The sequence below is a fragment of the Herpailurus yagouaroundi genome, unplaced genomic scaffold (assembly GCF_014898765.1).
Source record: "Herpailurus yagouaroundi ecotype Mexico unplaced genomic scaffold, PumYag 195, whole genome shotgun sequence".
Taxonomy (NCBI): Eukaryota; Metazoa; Chordata; class Mammalia; order Carnivora; family Felidae; genus Herpailurus; species Herpailurus yagouaroundi.
In genome coordinates, this window is record NW_024412426.1 from 6,649,879 (window position 1) to 6,663,412 (window position 13,534).

Genomic DNA, 13,534 nt, shown 5'->3' on the forward strand with positions numbered 1-13,534 from the left:
CATTTTTTAAATTGTATTGGTTTTTGTCTTTGCCCTGAACTCATTTAACCTCTCAGAGCTTCTCAGTGCTTTAACTCTTCTCCTTTCCAAAATCTGTATGTTCATTAGGGATGTACAGCATACTGCAATTATGTGATTACATTTAATAAATGACATTAGAGCAACTATAAAAGTCTGGCCTAGGTCACACTCTCTAATAAATGTTGAGATAAGAGTTAGAGTTAAATCTCTAACAGCACATCTGATTAACTGGAACAACACTCACCTTTGCTCATTGAGTTCTAGAGTTCTAAAGCTTTCTGAAATTTTAGGGAGAAACCTAAGGCTGATCCGAGGCTGTTGAACTGAGAAGTTGGCAAGCTAAAAACAAACATAGTCACTAAATGTTATTAGTGACTCCATCTTAAAGTGAAATGAGATGTGCCTTATCAGTCTTCTCTGGAATCCCCTTAGGAGCTGAGTATACTTACTCATGCCCTTCAAACCTTGTCTAAAGAACAGAGTCAAGATTGATTGGGGTTTCTATGTGTCAGCCATTGATCACTGGGAAGAGATGTTTATATCTGAGGTGTACAAAGATGAAAGAAAAAAGACCTTAGACAATATTGCTCTACTGATGACATTTTGATATGTCCTGCAATGGCCTGAGATAGGAAAATCTGCTAATCTTCTCCCAGAGAACGTATTTTTCTCTACTTGGGAACTCTTATATAATTTTTCTTAGGGTGTTGAATCATAGTTCTCTGAAGACAAGTATTTTGTTTTTGTTTTACTTTATAATGCACAATGGCTTAAGCTTTTTTAATATGGAGGGTATTTGGGGCAGGGTGAGTGGAAAGTGAGGCAGGCAGGTGAAGGAAGTAGAGGAAAGGAGAAGCTGATCTAGCAAACTCTAAAAATGATGTGAAGGTTGTGACACAAGTTTCTAATTTTTGTTATACTTGAGAGGCTTTGGAAGGGGTCTGCACTAAGGCAGGTTGTCCTCAAATGTCTGTTGGGTTGATTATCTTCTCAAACAGTCCAGCTTACAAACGAACATCAGATTCCACAGCTCAGGTTCCTTGGTAAGCCATAGACTGAGTATCTGAGGAGTCTTGTCCCTCCTCACCCAGGATTATGTTCTGATCATTCTAATGGGTCCTATTATGATAGTAATGACTCTTTAAGGCCCCAAATGCACTAGGAGAACCACATACCAAAGCTAATCCGTCAAATCCCACAGCAGGTATTTTCCCCACTATGCTAAGCTGAATCCCAGAAAGTCCTACTGCCTAGAGTCACAGGGCTCTCATAGTAAGTTACAGTCTCAGTGGGTGCCAGCAATTCTTTTTCTACAAAAATGTCTTAGGAGAACCACCCATGGGGAAATATCAGCTCCTTCCTAAGCCAGGATTCCTATTCTTTTAGCAGGCTGTAGACATTGATGTTGGAGGAATAGCTCTTCTAGACATACAAGGGCCACTCAATACAGACCATAGTGAAGCTTGACTGCCACTTCCTTCATCCTGCCCTAGGTCAAGAAGGAGCCCAGTTGTCAACCTCAGCCTTTAACTAGAAGACCAGCCTTTCCTTTTTTCCCATCTGTCTCATCACCTTTCATCAGCATGGGTGCTATCAGAGCAGCCATACATAGTAGTAGGTGTAGGATGTGTGTTTGGGAGCAGCTAAGTGTGATCTCCCCCCTCCTACAAATTCACTGTCATCTTCAACCCAACCTCCCCCAATAGAACACTCTGGCAATGGTCCATGGGGAAGAAACAGAATTGTCTTCTAGACTCCAAATATATTAGAGGTCAGAATAGGTAGATCCTTGAATTCCTGAAAAAATATGACTGAGCTCTTTCCTCAAATTAAAAGGCTACTGAAGTAACATCTAAATTATAAGCAGTTTTTTCTTTGCTACAGTGAGACCCAAACTCTTTACTCCATGCAAGTAAAGGCGTGTTCTTAAGTGGCTCAGCAAGCTAACACCTTACTCAGCTTTTAATTGATAAGTTATTTCTGAACACCAAAGGGATGGAAAAGACTTCTTACCTAGAAAGTATTTTGACCGCTTGAGGGATTCAAATGTAATAGCACATCATCACAATTTCAGGATACAGAGTGGAAGTGATACCATGTTTGGGCTCTTTGCACACAATAAACCAACCCCCAGATCTTTTAATTGGCTAAAGATAATCTGTTACATGGATCTAGTGTAAAGGTAATCAAGGTAATCATTTCCTGAATCAGGATATATATGTTAGAACTGAAATACTGGTCTTTACACGTGTTCATTAAATTGCATTAAATTAGGTGCCCTTTGGGAAATTACTATTTCTTTAATCTAGGAAATCTGTCTAATGATAATCTTGGCTGAACATTTTTCCACTGAATATTGGCATCAAAACACGGGCACTTAGATTGAACTTAAGAATTATTCGTGGTCGAATGGAAATGGTGTTCTAGTCTGGGATCTAGCCCTAATCCTGCTGTGTGAGGACAAGCCAGATGAACCTCACTTTTCTTATCTTGAAAATACAGGGCTGGGGCGCGTGGGTGGCGCAGTCGGTTAAGCGTCCGACTTCAGCCAGGTCACGATCTCGCGGTCCGTGAGTTTGAGCCCCGCGTCAGGCTCTGGGCTGATGGCTCAGAGCCTGGAGCCTGTTTCCGATTCTGTGTCTCCCTCTCTCTCTGCCCCTCTCCCGTTCATGCTCTCTCTCTGTCCCAAAAATAAATAAACGTTGAAAATACAGGGCTGCATCTGAATAATCCCTGTAAGAAAACAATTCTGATACTGCTGTGCCTTCTTTTATAAACTCCGGAGTCATTAAAATCTATCTATCCTGATGAGAAGTAGCAATAGAAATGTAAAAGGACCAAGGGCAGACCAATTCAGCCATCCAGAGATGAACAGCAGCAGGGAAGGAATGAGAGTCAAAGAGAAGAACTCAATTATTTTCATTTTCAACCTCATGTTAGGCCAGCAAGATCTTTCTATACAAGGCTTTGAGAGAAAAATCGAGGCCACTCTGGTCATTAATATCTGGGACAAAATGTGTCATGACATTTGTTTTATTTTAAGTGGCATTTCGTTCAGTGGAGACTGTAAACGTGTTTGGGACGTCTTAGTTGTCACTCTGTGACAGAAGATCTTAGAAAGCATGTTGGCACGCTGCCGAGTGGAATATTTGTTCTTCTAATTTCCCATACAGTAGTTACTTATCTGTCTCCAAGGCAATTCTAAATGCAACATCTCAGAAGCAGACTGAAAATTTAGAGTCAAGAAAGGCTACTGTCCCTCCCAGACCCAAGTAATCAACTGGCTGTCAGAGCATAAATACGAGCAGGAACAAAACAGAGGAGAGATTTTAGCAACTACTGAATGAAGATGCAATGACTAATTAACTCTTATTATTAAAATGTATTTTTTCCCACAGTATACATAGTACAGCTTCATATTATTTAATCTCTACAGTGAGGCGTTTGCTTTACTTACAGCAATTATTATGTGAAAGTTGCTTAAATTTTGAAACCTTGCACTTTCAGCAGAGCCCAGTGTCTGCAATTATACTGAGGTGGGTTCACAACTTTGTAGAAAATGTATTTTGCCATTTTCTTTGTGTCTTATATTTCAAATTTAAATTACATTCTGGAAATATTGAGAAAGCTCACAGTAAAATATACATAAAATTAAAAAATAAGATTATAAGGGCACCCGGGCAGCTCAGTCGGTTAAGGGTCTGACTCTTGATTTCGGCTCAGCTCACGATCTCATGGTTCAGGAGTTTGAGCTCCACGTTGAGCTCCACGTTGGGCTCCACGCAGGCAGCGTGGAGCCTGCTTGGGATTCTCTCTCTCTGGTCCTCCTCTGTTCATGTCCTCTCTCTCTCTCTCAAAATAAATTAATTTTTTTAAAAAAGATTATAACCAGGACTCAAATTCACACAAAAAGAGTTTTCACACTAAATTGCAGACATGTAAAATCTTACCCCTTTGACCAGTTGTCAAACTTTGTAAATTAGCTGCCTAGGGGCACTGGGCTATGTTTGTTTCCTGTTGTACCCAGAGAAAGGCAGTAAGTTTCACTGGGCCCTTATTATGTATAAGACGTTGTCAGTGGGGATGCCTGGCTGCTCAGTTGGTGGACTCTTGATGTCAGGGTTGTGAGCAAGCCTCATGCTGGGTGTAGAGATTACTTAAAAATGAAGTCTTAAAAAAATCATCAGGGGCTTTATAAATATTGGCATTAATCATCCCAAGAATCCAAGAAAGTGGATTTTATTATTCTCCTTTTCACTTGTAAGGAAACTGTCTCTTAGTTATACCAAATAATTTACTTAAGAAAATAATAAGTGAGAAAACCGACATTCTATCCCAAGGGTCCTGGAACTATAAAATGTGTGTTCCTTTCCCTACTGCCTGCTTTCCAAACAAAATACAGAGTTCCAGCATGGGATGAGATAAGAATAAACTTCATACAGACTAACTACTCTAGGCTAATAAGAACTGCATTTCTCAGTTTTTAGTGCTCATTGTGTATATATATTTTATAGATTTATCTAAAATTTAGACTTTTTAAGTATTATGATCTGGAAGAAGAGTTGGAAGAGGAAGCATCCGTTGAGATGGGTTTTTTAACCCTGGTCCTTCCCGGGTTCTGTGAAGATGCCAAGATTTCCAGTTTTCTATAATTGATCCCACCATAAGTGGTCCTCAGTTTCTCCTATTACCTTGATATGTGTGACTTCAAACCCACCCTTCTGATCACCCTGGAGCCAGTCTATTTCTGCATAACCAAACACTCTGACTAACCCAGAGGTGGAGCACATTCCGTGAACCAACCTAAACGAGGACTCTTCGGGAGACAGAGCTGGAGACACTCCCAAGTGCTCCGTGCTGGCATTGCTGGGGGCCACCATGGGATTCCTTGGGGGAACGCATGTCAACTTCTATGAGGATAATGGGAGGTCACCATCATTTTGTTCTCTGGAAATGTACTTAGTGACCACAGTTGGCGGCAGGGCAGTGCTGGTTTTAAGAAAAGTTATAGGCAGTGTGTTTGGGATACAGGAATGCATGCAGAAGACAGGAGTTCCAGCTCTCATCATTGTTTCGGCACATTACACGTAAGCCTTTCAGTTCAGAAAGAACATACTGCAAACTCTTTATTAGAGAGCAGAATGAAGAAAAAATGGCAATCACCCTGGAAACCCTTCATAGAGAAGTAGTTTCTGAGGAACCAGAAGAGGATCTCCTCATGGTGTGCAGACCCAAGTTTCGGCTCAGTAGACAATGTAAGAAATTCAGTGTTATTTTGGCCGTTGTTTTCATAATATATCACTTCAAAGAGATAGTAAATTGATTATATATGCATCAACTGTTTGAATGTATGATTGTAACTTAATCTAAGATGACTCCAAGTTACACTCAAAAGAGACTCAAAAGTGAACGATTAAACTCTGACATTAACATTGCGTCCTTCTGTCAGTTTACTGTATTTATAAATAACCACTCATTTTCAGCATTTTGGAGGACCTCAGCAGGCTTTGGTTAGCATGTTCACAGCCCAGATTTCCAGACAAACTCTCTTTTCCAAATTATGTTTAGCTTGAGGTCTGGAAAGTGAGTGAGCTACTGTCCCCTTGGTTTCCTCTCTGATTTGTTTCACATTTACTCTTTCCAAAGGTGTCCAGATCCTTAAGGATTTGCACTAGCTACCGGGTATTTTCTGCCTTGCCAGGTGTCATGCAATCTGGTTGGAGTGCCTCATCCCAGAAATCGCTTGGTTTTAAGGGATTTTGAACAACTCTGTTTAGGAGTTTTTCTTGTAAGGTCTGGAGGCGTGTGAATTTTTTTATTTTTTATTTTTTTATTTTTTTTGAGAGATAGAGTGAGCATGATCAGGAGAGGGGAAGAGAGACAGGGAAAGACAGAATTCCAAACAAGCTCTGCACAGTCAGCACATAGCCTGACATGGAGCTTGAACTCACAAATCGTGAGATCATGACCCAAGCTGAAATCAAGAGTCAGATGCTTGACCGACCCACCCAGGCACCCCGCCGTGTGAATTTTCTTAAATAGTACTTTTTCCTACTTATTTTTTTTAATTTTAGTACAGTTGACATACATCACTACATTAGTTTCAGGTGTATGATATAGTGATTCAACTTCTGTTTACATTATGCTGTGCTCACCACAAGCATAGCTACCACTTGTCACCATACAATGTTACTACAATACCATTGACTATATTCCCTAGACCGTGCCCTTTATTCCCATGATTTATTCATTCCATACCTGGAAGCCTGTATCTCCCACTCCCCTTCATCCATTTTACCCTATCCCCCAAGCCCCCTCCTCTCTGGCAACAATCATAGTTTTCTCTGTATTTATAGGTCTGATTCTGCTTTTTGTTCATTTATTTGTTTTGTCTTCTAGATTCCACATGAGTGAAATCATATAATATCTGTCTTTGTCTGACTTATTTCACTTAGCATAATAACCTCTGGGTCCACCCATGTTGTCTGAAATGGCAAGGTTTCATCCTTTTTTATGGCTGTATAATGTTCATACACATGCACGCACACACACATGTGCACGCACACACAATCTTCCTCATCAGTTTGTCTATCAATGGATACTTAGGCTGCTTCCATATCTTGGCTATCGTAAATAATCCTACAATAAACATAGCAGTGCGTATATCTTTCCGAATTAGTGTTTGCATTTTCTTTGGGTAAATACTCAGTAGTGGAATTATTGACTCATATGGTATTTCTGTTTTTAATTTTTTGAAGAAACTCCATACTGTGTTCCACAGTGGCTGTACCAGTTTACATTCCCGCCAACAGTGCGTGAGGGTTCCTTTTACTCCACATCCTCGCCAACGTTTACTATGTCTTGTCTTTTTTATTTTAGCCATTCAGACAAGTGTGAGGAGATAATCTTATTGTGGTTTTGATTTGCATTTCCCTGATGATGAGTGATACTAACCATGTTTTCATGTGTCTGTTGGCAATCAGTATGTCTTCTTTGGAAATACGTCTATTTAGGTCCCCTGTCCATCTTTAAATTGGATTGTTTGGGCTTTTTGATGTTGAAGTTGTAGAAGTTCTTTATATTATTTTGGATATTAACCCCTTATTGGATATATCATTTGCAAGTGTCTTCTCTCATTCAGTAGGTTGCCTTGTTTAGTTGATGGCTTCCTTTGCTGTGCAAAAGCTTTTCATTTTGATATAGTCTCAATAGGTCACTTTTGCTTTTGTTTCCCTTGCCTTAGGAGACATACCTAGAAAGATATCATTATGGCCAATTTCGAAGAAATTACTGCCTGTACTCGCTTCTAGGATTTTTATGGTTTCAGGTCTCACATTTAGATCTTTGATCCATTTTGAGTTTACTTTTGTGCATGGTGTAAGAAACTAGTCTCGTTTCGTTATTTTGCATGTAGTTGTCCAGTTTTCCCAGCACCACTTATTGAAGAGGCTCTCTTTTCTTCCATTGTGTATTTGTGCCTCCTCCGTCATCGACTTGCCATATAGCGTGGGCTTATTTCTAATCTCTCTATTCTGCTCCATTGATCTATGTGTCTGCTTTTGTGCCAGTGCCATACTGCTTTGATTACTACAGCTTTGTAGCGTATCTTGAACCCTGAAACTGATACCTCCAGCTTTATTCTTCTTTCTCAAGATTGCTTGGGCTACTTGGGTTCTTTTGTGGTCTCATACAAATTTTAGTATTATCTGTTCTTTTTCTGTGAAAAATGCTGTTGGTATTTTGATAGGGATTGCATTGAGAGTATTACTTTAAGTCAAAGTATAAATAAAATCCTAATAATTATATTCCTTCTAGTTTATTCCAGGGGTAACACTTGAAACTCTAAATAATTATTTACAGTTAACTACAGGCTAGATTCTGTTTCATCTAAAGTTACTTCAGGAATATACTATTTATTCAGAAAATGTCAGAACAACTGAGAATACAGTACAACAAGTGTATTTTCTTTTTTTTAATTTTTTTAATGTTTATTTATTTTTGAGAGAGAGAAAGAGACAGAGCATAAGCAGGGGAGGGGCAGAGAGAGAAGGAGGCACAGAATCCAAAGCAGGCTCCAGGCTCCGAGCTGTCAACACAGAGCCTGACAAGGGGCTCGAACTCACAAATCGGGAGGCCATGACCTGAGCCGAAGTCAGATGCTTAACCGACTGAGCCGCCCAGGCGCCCCCAATAAGTGTATTTTCTTAATAAATAGTACTAGCTGAATTAAGAAATATTCTGGAAATTACCCTTCTTTAATATAATTAATAAATAAATTTAAAAAGTTTATGAACGTTATAAGACTTATCTTTGTTGCCTGCGTGAAAAAGTCAGCTGCAAGACGACAAGGGAGCCTTCCATAATTATTTTAATGCCATTTTGCAGTAGCTACCCATTACTTTTCTCTGTCCTGAACATTTTCCACCCTTTCTCCAATGTCAGCATCCCAACTTTCACTGGAGAAATACTCCTCCTTCATTCCATGGCAATTCTGTTGGTGCCTCCAATGAGAATATCTCTCATCTTGCCGGGTATAGATGTGGCATGTTACACATTGCTAGCCGCAGTAACCAGCTTCCTGTTACAGATCTCTCTCCCAAATTCCTTTACGCCAGCAAAAAAAGAAACTTGTAGACCATTTCTGTCTTATTTGACTTGTAATTATGGACTCTCCAGTCATAGGCTTCAAAGATGGTCAGGCCAGCCACCACTGAAATAGAGATTTTTTATGGCTTTGAAGATGCAAATAATTCCAAATGCTGGACACCAAAACACTCTACTCAAGCTCTGGTATTTTTCTAACCTCGTGTTATGACCATTGTAACTTGTTGATCTTTTATTTACATCTTGTATTGTATTTCTCCCACATTTGTCAGATTTTACTAACAAGCCTCCTCTACCAGTGAATGCAAAGTTTGATCCATAGCACGTTCCAGGCTGTACAGGTCTAGGCTACCTGTACAGATCAAGGAGATCTGTTTTCAGGTGGCAGAACAGGGAAAAATCTTGACAGTACCTAATTGCAACATGTTTGCCACAAATCTTTTCTTTCCCTCCAGGGAGGATTAATTTCTCAAGAAACTGGTAATCTGTTAAACCTAGGTGAAAAACTAATCAGAAAATTTACATAAGACTTTCAAGATATGCTTAATTTACTGAACGCACACTAGACAAGTTGAATTCTCTGTTCACCATTACCAGGTCATGGAACCCCTGACTTGCAATTATTCAGCCTTTGCAATGTGCCGCTAGCATTCAGGGGACCATGCCCTTTCATGTTGAGTCAATTCGTATTCCCTTGCACCACCAAGTTCAGGAGCCAAAGAGTAACAGTGAAAGTGAAAGTTCCCTCTTGGCTCAGTTCTGGGATCATTATTGTGTCTGGGATGCTCTAGAGTCTACACTTGGGGTCCAACAGCCACACGGCAGCTCCAAATGTAACCATTCATTATAAAATTGTGTTATCTGTGTTCAGCCTCAGCCAACTGTTGTATTCAGAAGTACGTATCTAAATGTCCAAAATAAATTTTAAACCAATTTAAACCTTGACTGCAGCCTTGTGTGAATAGACAAAGGGAGGGATTTCGTGTCACACCATGCAGCAAAGATATACATCCACCTTCTTCCTCAAACACCTTTTTTCACAGTAGGACATTCACCCCCCCCCCTCCCTCAATTCTTTCTCTTTTCCAATTCTCCCAAATTCTCCCAATACGGTTCTTTCCCTTTCTCTGCTTCTCATATTATTATTTTTCTTTCTTTCCCTTTCAATGGTTCCTTGCCCTTCCTAATAAAATTCAATGTAGACTTCCTAGGGTTTTATATTAGTAGAGGTCCAGTCAAGACAGAAAAACAAGAACAAAGAGAATATAACATAAATTTTTAACTAAGAATAAAGTTGATAACTAAGAACATGAAAAGGTAAAAAGAGAATTTTACAATACGATAGAGACAGCAACCACAAGAAGTCACTACTACTCCCAGTACTGACACAGAAAAGGGATGATGGTGGGATTATTACAATTTAGAGACTTAAAGAAGGAGCCTGTGTAGCTGAAACCCTAAGCCTCTAAGAAGGAGGTGCTGGGGTTTCTGAGGGAAAGTATGATCAATTAACCCCATTCTGCAGTTTTGAAAAAAACGGCAAACTGAGTTCAGCTACTGCTCTGGGAAGGAGCTCCCACTCTGGGATGCAATCTTGCTGGGGTGACTCTCACAGGGATGACAAGCAGTCAGCCCACAGGGAAAACAGGAAAGACCAGGTCTCTCCCACTTCTTTATCCGATCATATAATCTACCTCTGGTGCCCTCTACTGGCAAAGTCTAGTGGCAACAAGAAATGGCGGGCGGTAATCTTGAGTAAAAACGAGCTCCACTTGAAGGCAACAGCCCCTAGTGAATGTTTGCAAGGTTTTCAAACAAGGGAAGGCTTGTCTTTGAGACACACAGAGGCAATCAGCTTCTACTGACAAGGGAAGCCCAGAGTGACTTGGATCTGAGATTCTCAGTTTCACCGGATTGCAACTTGATGTGTCCATATCAAGTTGGAGTCCTTACTCTTTTCCTAATCAAGGCCCCAACTTTCTTGAGAGACTTGGTGAGGCTGTGGATTCAACACATACTGTAATTCTGCATGCTTAATATTCTGAGTTTATTTTTTTGAAATACTGGTCCTGTGGCTACAAAAAAAAAAAAAAAAAAAGACTCATTGAAGGTTACCATAGAAGCTTCGTGGTTCTCTGACCATGACTTGAACGAAAATTATACAGACTTGCTCATCACTTCTGTTCTGTAAGCACTCCAGTACACTTATGAAAATCCATGCCATACCACAGTCTTCATAGGCATCTTTATTCCTGCAATTGTCAAATGCGGTAGCCACTTGAGTCCCCAAGCCACTCACTTCAGTAAATACTTCATCAAAATCAATCACTGGCAGTAACTTGATTGGTTGTAATGAGGTTACATGCCATGGGTTTTAGAATCCCAATTCCTGTTGGAACGGAGATCAATAATGCATTTAAGCTCAAGAACATGACTAAACTAATTCCCAAATAATTTTGAGGATCTGTTTCCCAAAATGACCCCTGGTACCAATTTCTCTGTCAGTAAGCATTCATTCAGGAGACAGACACAATAGTACCTATTTGAACCATGAAAATTTAATACAAAAAAACTGTTAACTAGTTATAAGGCTCTTAAATGCATAACGGAAAGCCTAACAAAAGAACCTGAAATGTATCAAAGATATCAATTGCAGAAGATAACTACCGCCCCTAGGGTTGAGGTAACAAAGGGGAAGAGGTTAGAATTATTAAAATAGAACTTAGATATGGGCTCTGTGGAGCTGAGACGCAGACATTTGAGGAAGAGATCCTGCTCGGTTAGTGCTGGCGTATCTAAGCTCAGAGAAAGGGCCCTGTGGGCTTGGGACCCAGGTCTCTGGAGGGAGGACACCAGGCCGTTCTTGCTGGCGTCTCTGGGAGCCATGAGGAAGCTGGTTCTGCAAGTGTAGGGAAAAGACAAACTGGTTTCAGCTGCTGCTATGGGAAACGAAGACCCTGTTCCCGCAGAGTGAGGCAACAATTCTGAAGTGACATTCACAATTACTGCCCTGGGGAAGAATACAGTAAAGAGAGTGCTGCTTGCTCCTCCGGCAGCCTTGCTGGCTCCCTCTAGCGCCCCCTATTGGCAGAGCCTCATAGGGAGCAACTGGCAACCCTGAATCACAAAGCAAGAGTACAGAGGGAGGCGTGGGGAGCCAAGGACACTGACTTCTACCGGGCAGAGAGGCTTCTTCTAGCTCTGCTCTTATCCCCATTCGCTTTCTAAATCCAAGGCAGGAATCTGTTTAGAAGGTAGACAAAAGGAGAAAAACCTAGATCCATCTCACATTCTGTTTTCAACAAATTCCATAAAATCATGTTGTTCCTTATTCCAGGGACATTTGGCACTCCCGGCGACTTGCTCTTCTTCCCCTGGCTTTTCTACAACTTCTCTAACTGTTCCATCTCAGTCTCATTCGCAAGCTTTGGGCCTCATCATCTTTCCCCCAAACCTGCCCTTTCAATAAGTGGCATTAACTTTCACAAAGTCACCCAAGGTAGATATTGAAGAGTCGCTCCCCACTCTTAACCAATCCCCCAGGTGGATACCAAAAGCAGCGTATTCTACTTGCTCCCCGATCACCTCTCACACATCTTTCCTCACTTCCTTCCATTTTGCCCTTAATTTTATTTAGGCCTTCACCTTTACTCATTAGCCCTCTTCTACCTGATTTTCCTGCCTCTACTCTAGGCCTCTAATCCTCTAATCCTCTAGGCCCTGTTTAAACTCCCTCGGTGCTTCCTATCACTTCAGCCCAGTGGTTTGCCCCCAGCACTGTGCTACAATCACCACAGTGATTTAACAACAACAACAACAACAACAACAACAGATACCCGACCCCTACCATGAGAGACTTCATTTGAACTAGTCTGGACAGGTGTCCCGTCTTTTATATTTTTAGAACACTTCCCAGTTGATTCTAATGGTCAGCCAGGATGGCTCACTACTGCAGCCTAAGTATGCAGTGCTTCTTGTAAGTGCATTTCTATTCACTAACCACATCTTCAATCCGTGTCTCAATACAGCTAGTCTTAATGAACCTCTTGCTCTGTTGCCTCAAATGCCCTCTCTATTCCTTCTCTTCCTTATAAATTCCTAATCCGTTAAGACTCAACACAGGAAGTGACTATTCTCAACTACTAAAGTTATATAATGAACAGCTAAGAGTACGAGTTTTGGAGTCTGGAAGTTTTAATCTCAACTCTACCACTCAATACAGCTATGTGGGCTTGGGCAAGTTGCTTAGTCTATCTATGCTTTGAAACCTCATCTCTAAAATAGGGATAATACCAAAGAAACAATGTATTTGTACTGCCTAGTAGAGTGTCTGACAGCAGATATTCTCTAATAATCAGCAGCAGCATACAATTATATTATCTACCTTTCTTCTCCATCATTTACAAGCACAGCATTGGCAAGAACCGTCTTTCATTTTTCTACCACAGTACTTAACACAGCAGTTGACACACCATAGGTACTAAATAAAATGCCTACTGAATGATAAAGATATGGCTCCTGTTCTAGACTTCTCAGAGTCTATTAAGAAAGAGTCAGAAAACCTTACTCTGTGAATTTTCCTTCACTCTTGTATCTCTCTTGCAGTTACACAATGGGTGACTAATGTAGATACTCATAATTTTTTTTAATTGACTTCTGTGAGGTGATACAGCACAAAAGTTTTTCCTTCATCTGCAAATGAGAATTGTTCACCTATCTGAGCCCCCATTTGTACACAATATACCCATTTTTTTCAGTAACATTTATTGAGAATTATATTCATCAGGCATTGCCCTAGGTACTAGGAAGAGATTTGTGAATTTCAAATCTGGCCCATTACACATATAGTAGTATGCAATGTTGGAAGGAAGGAAGGAAGGAAGGAAGGAAGGAAGGAAGGAAGGAAGGA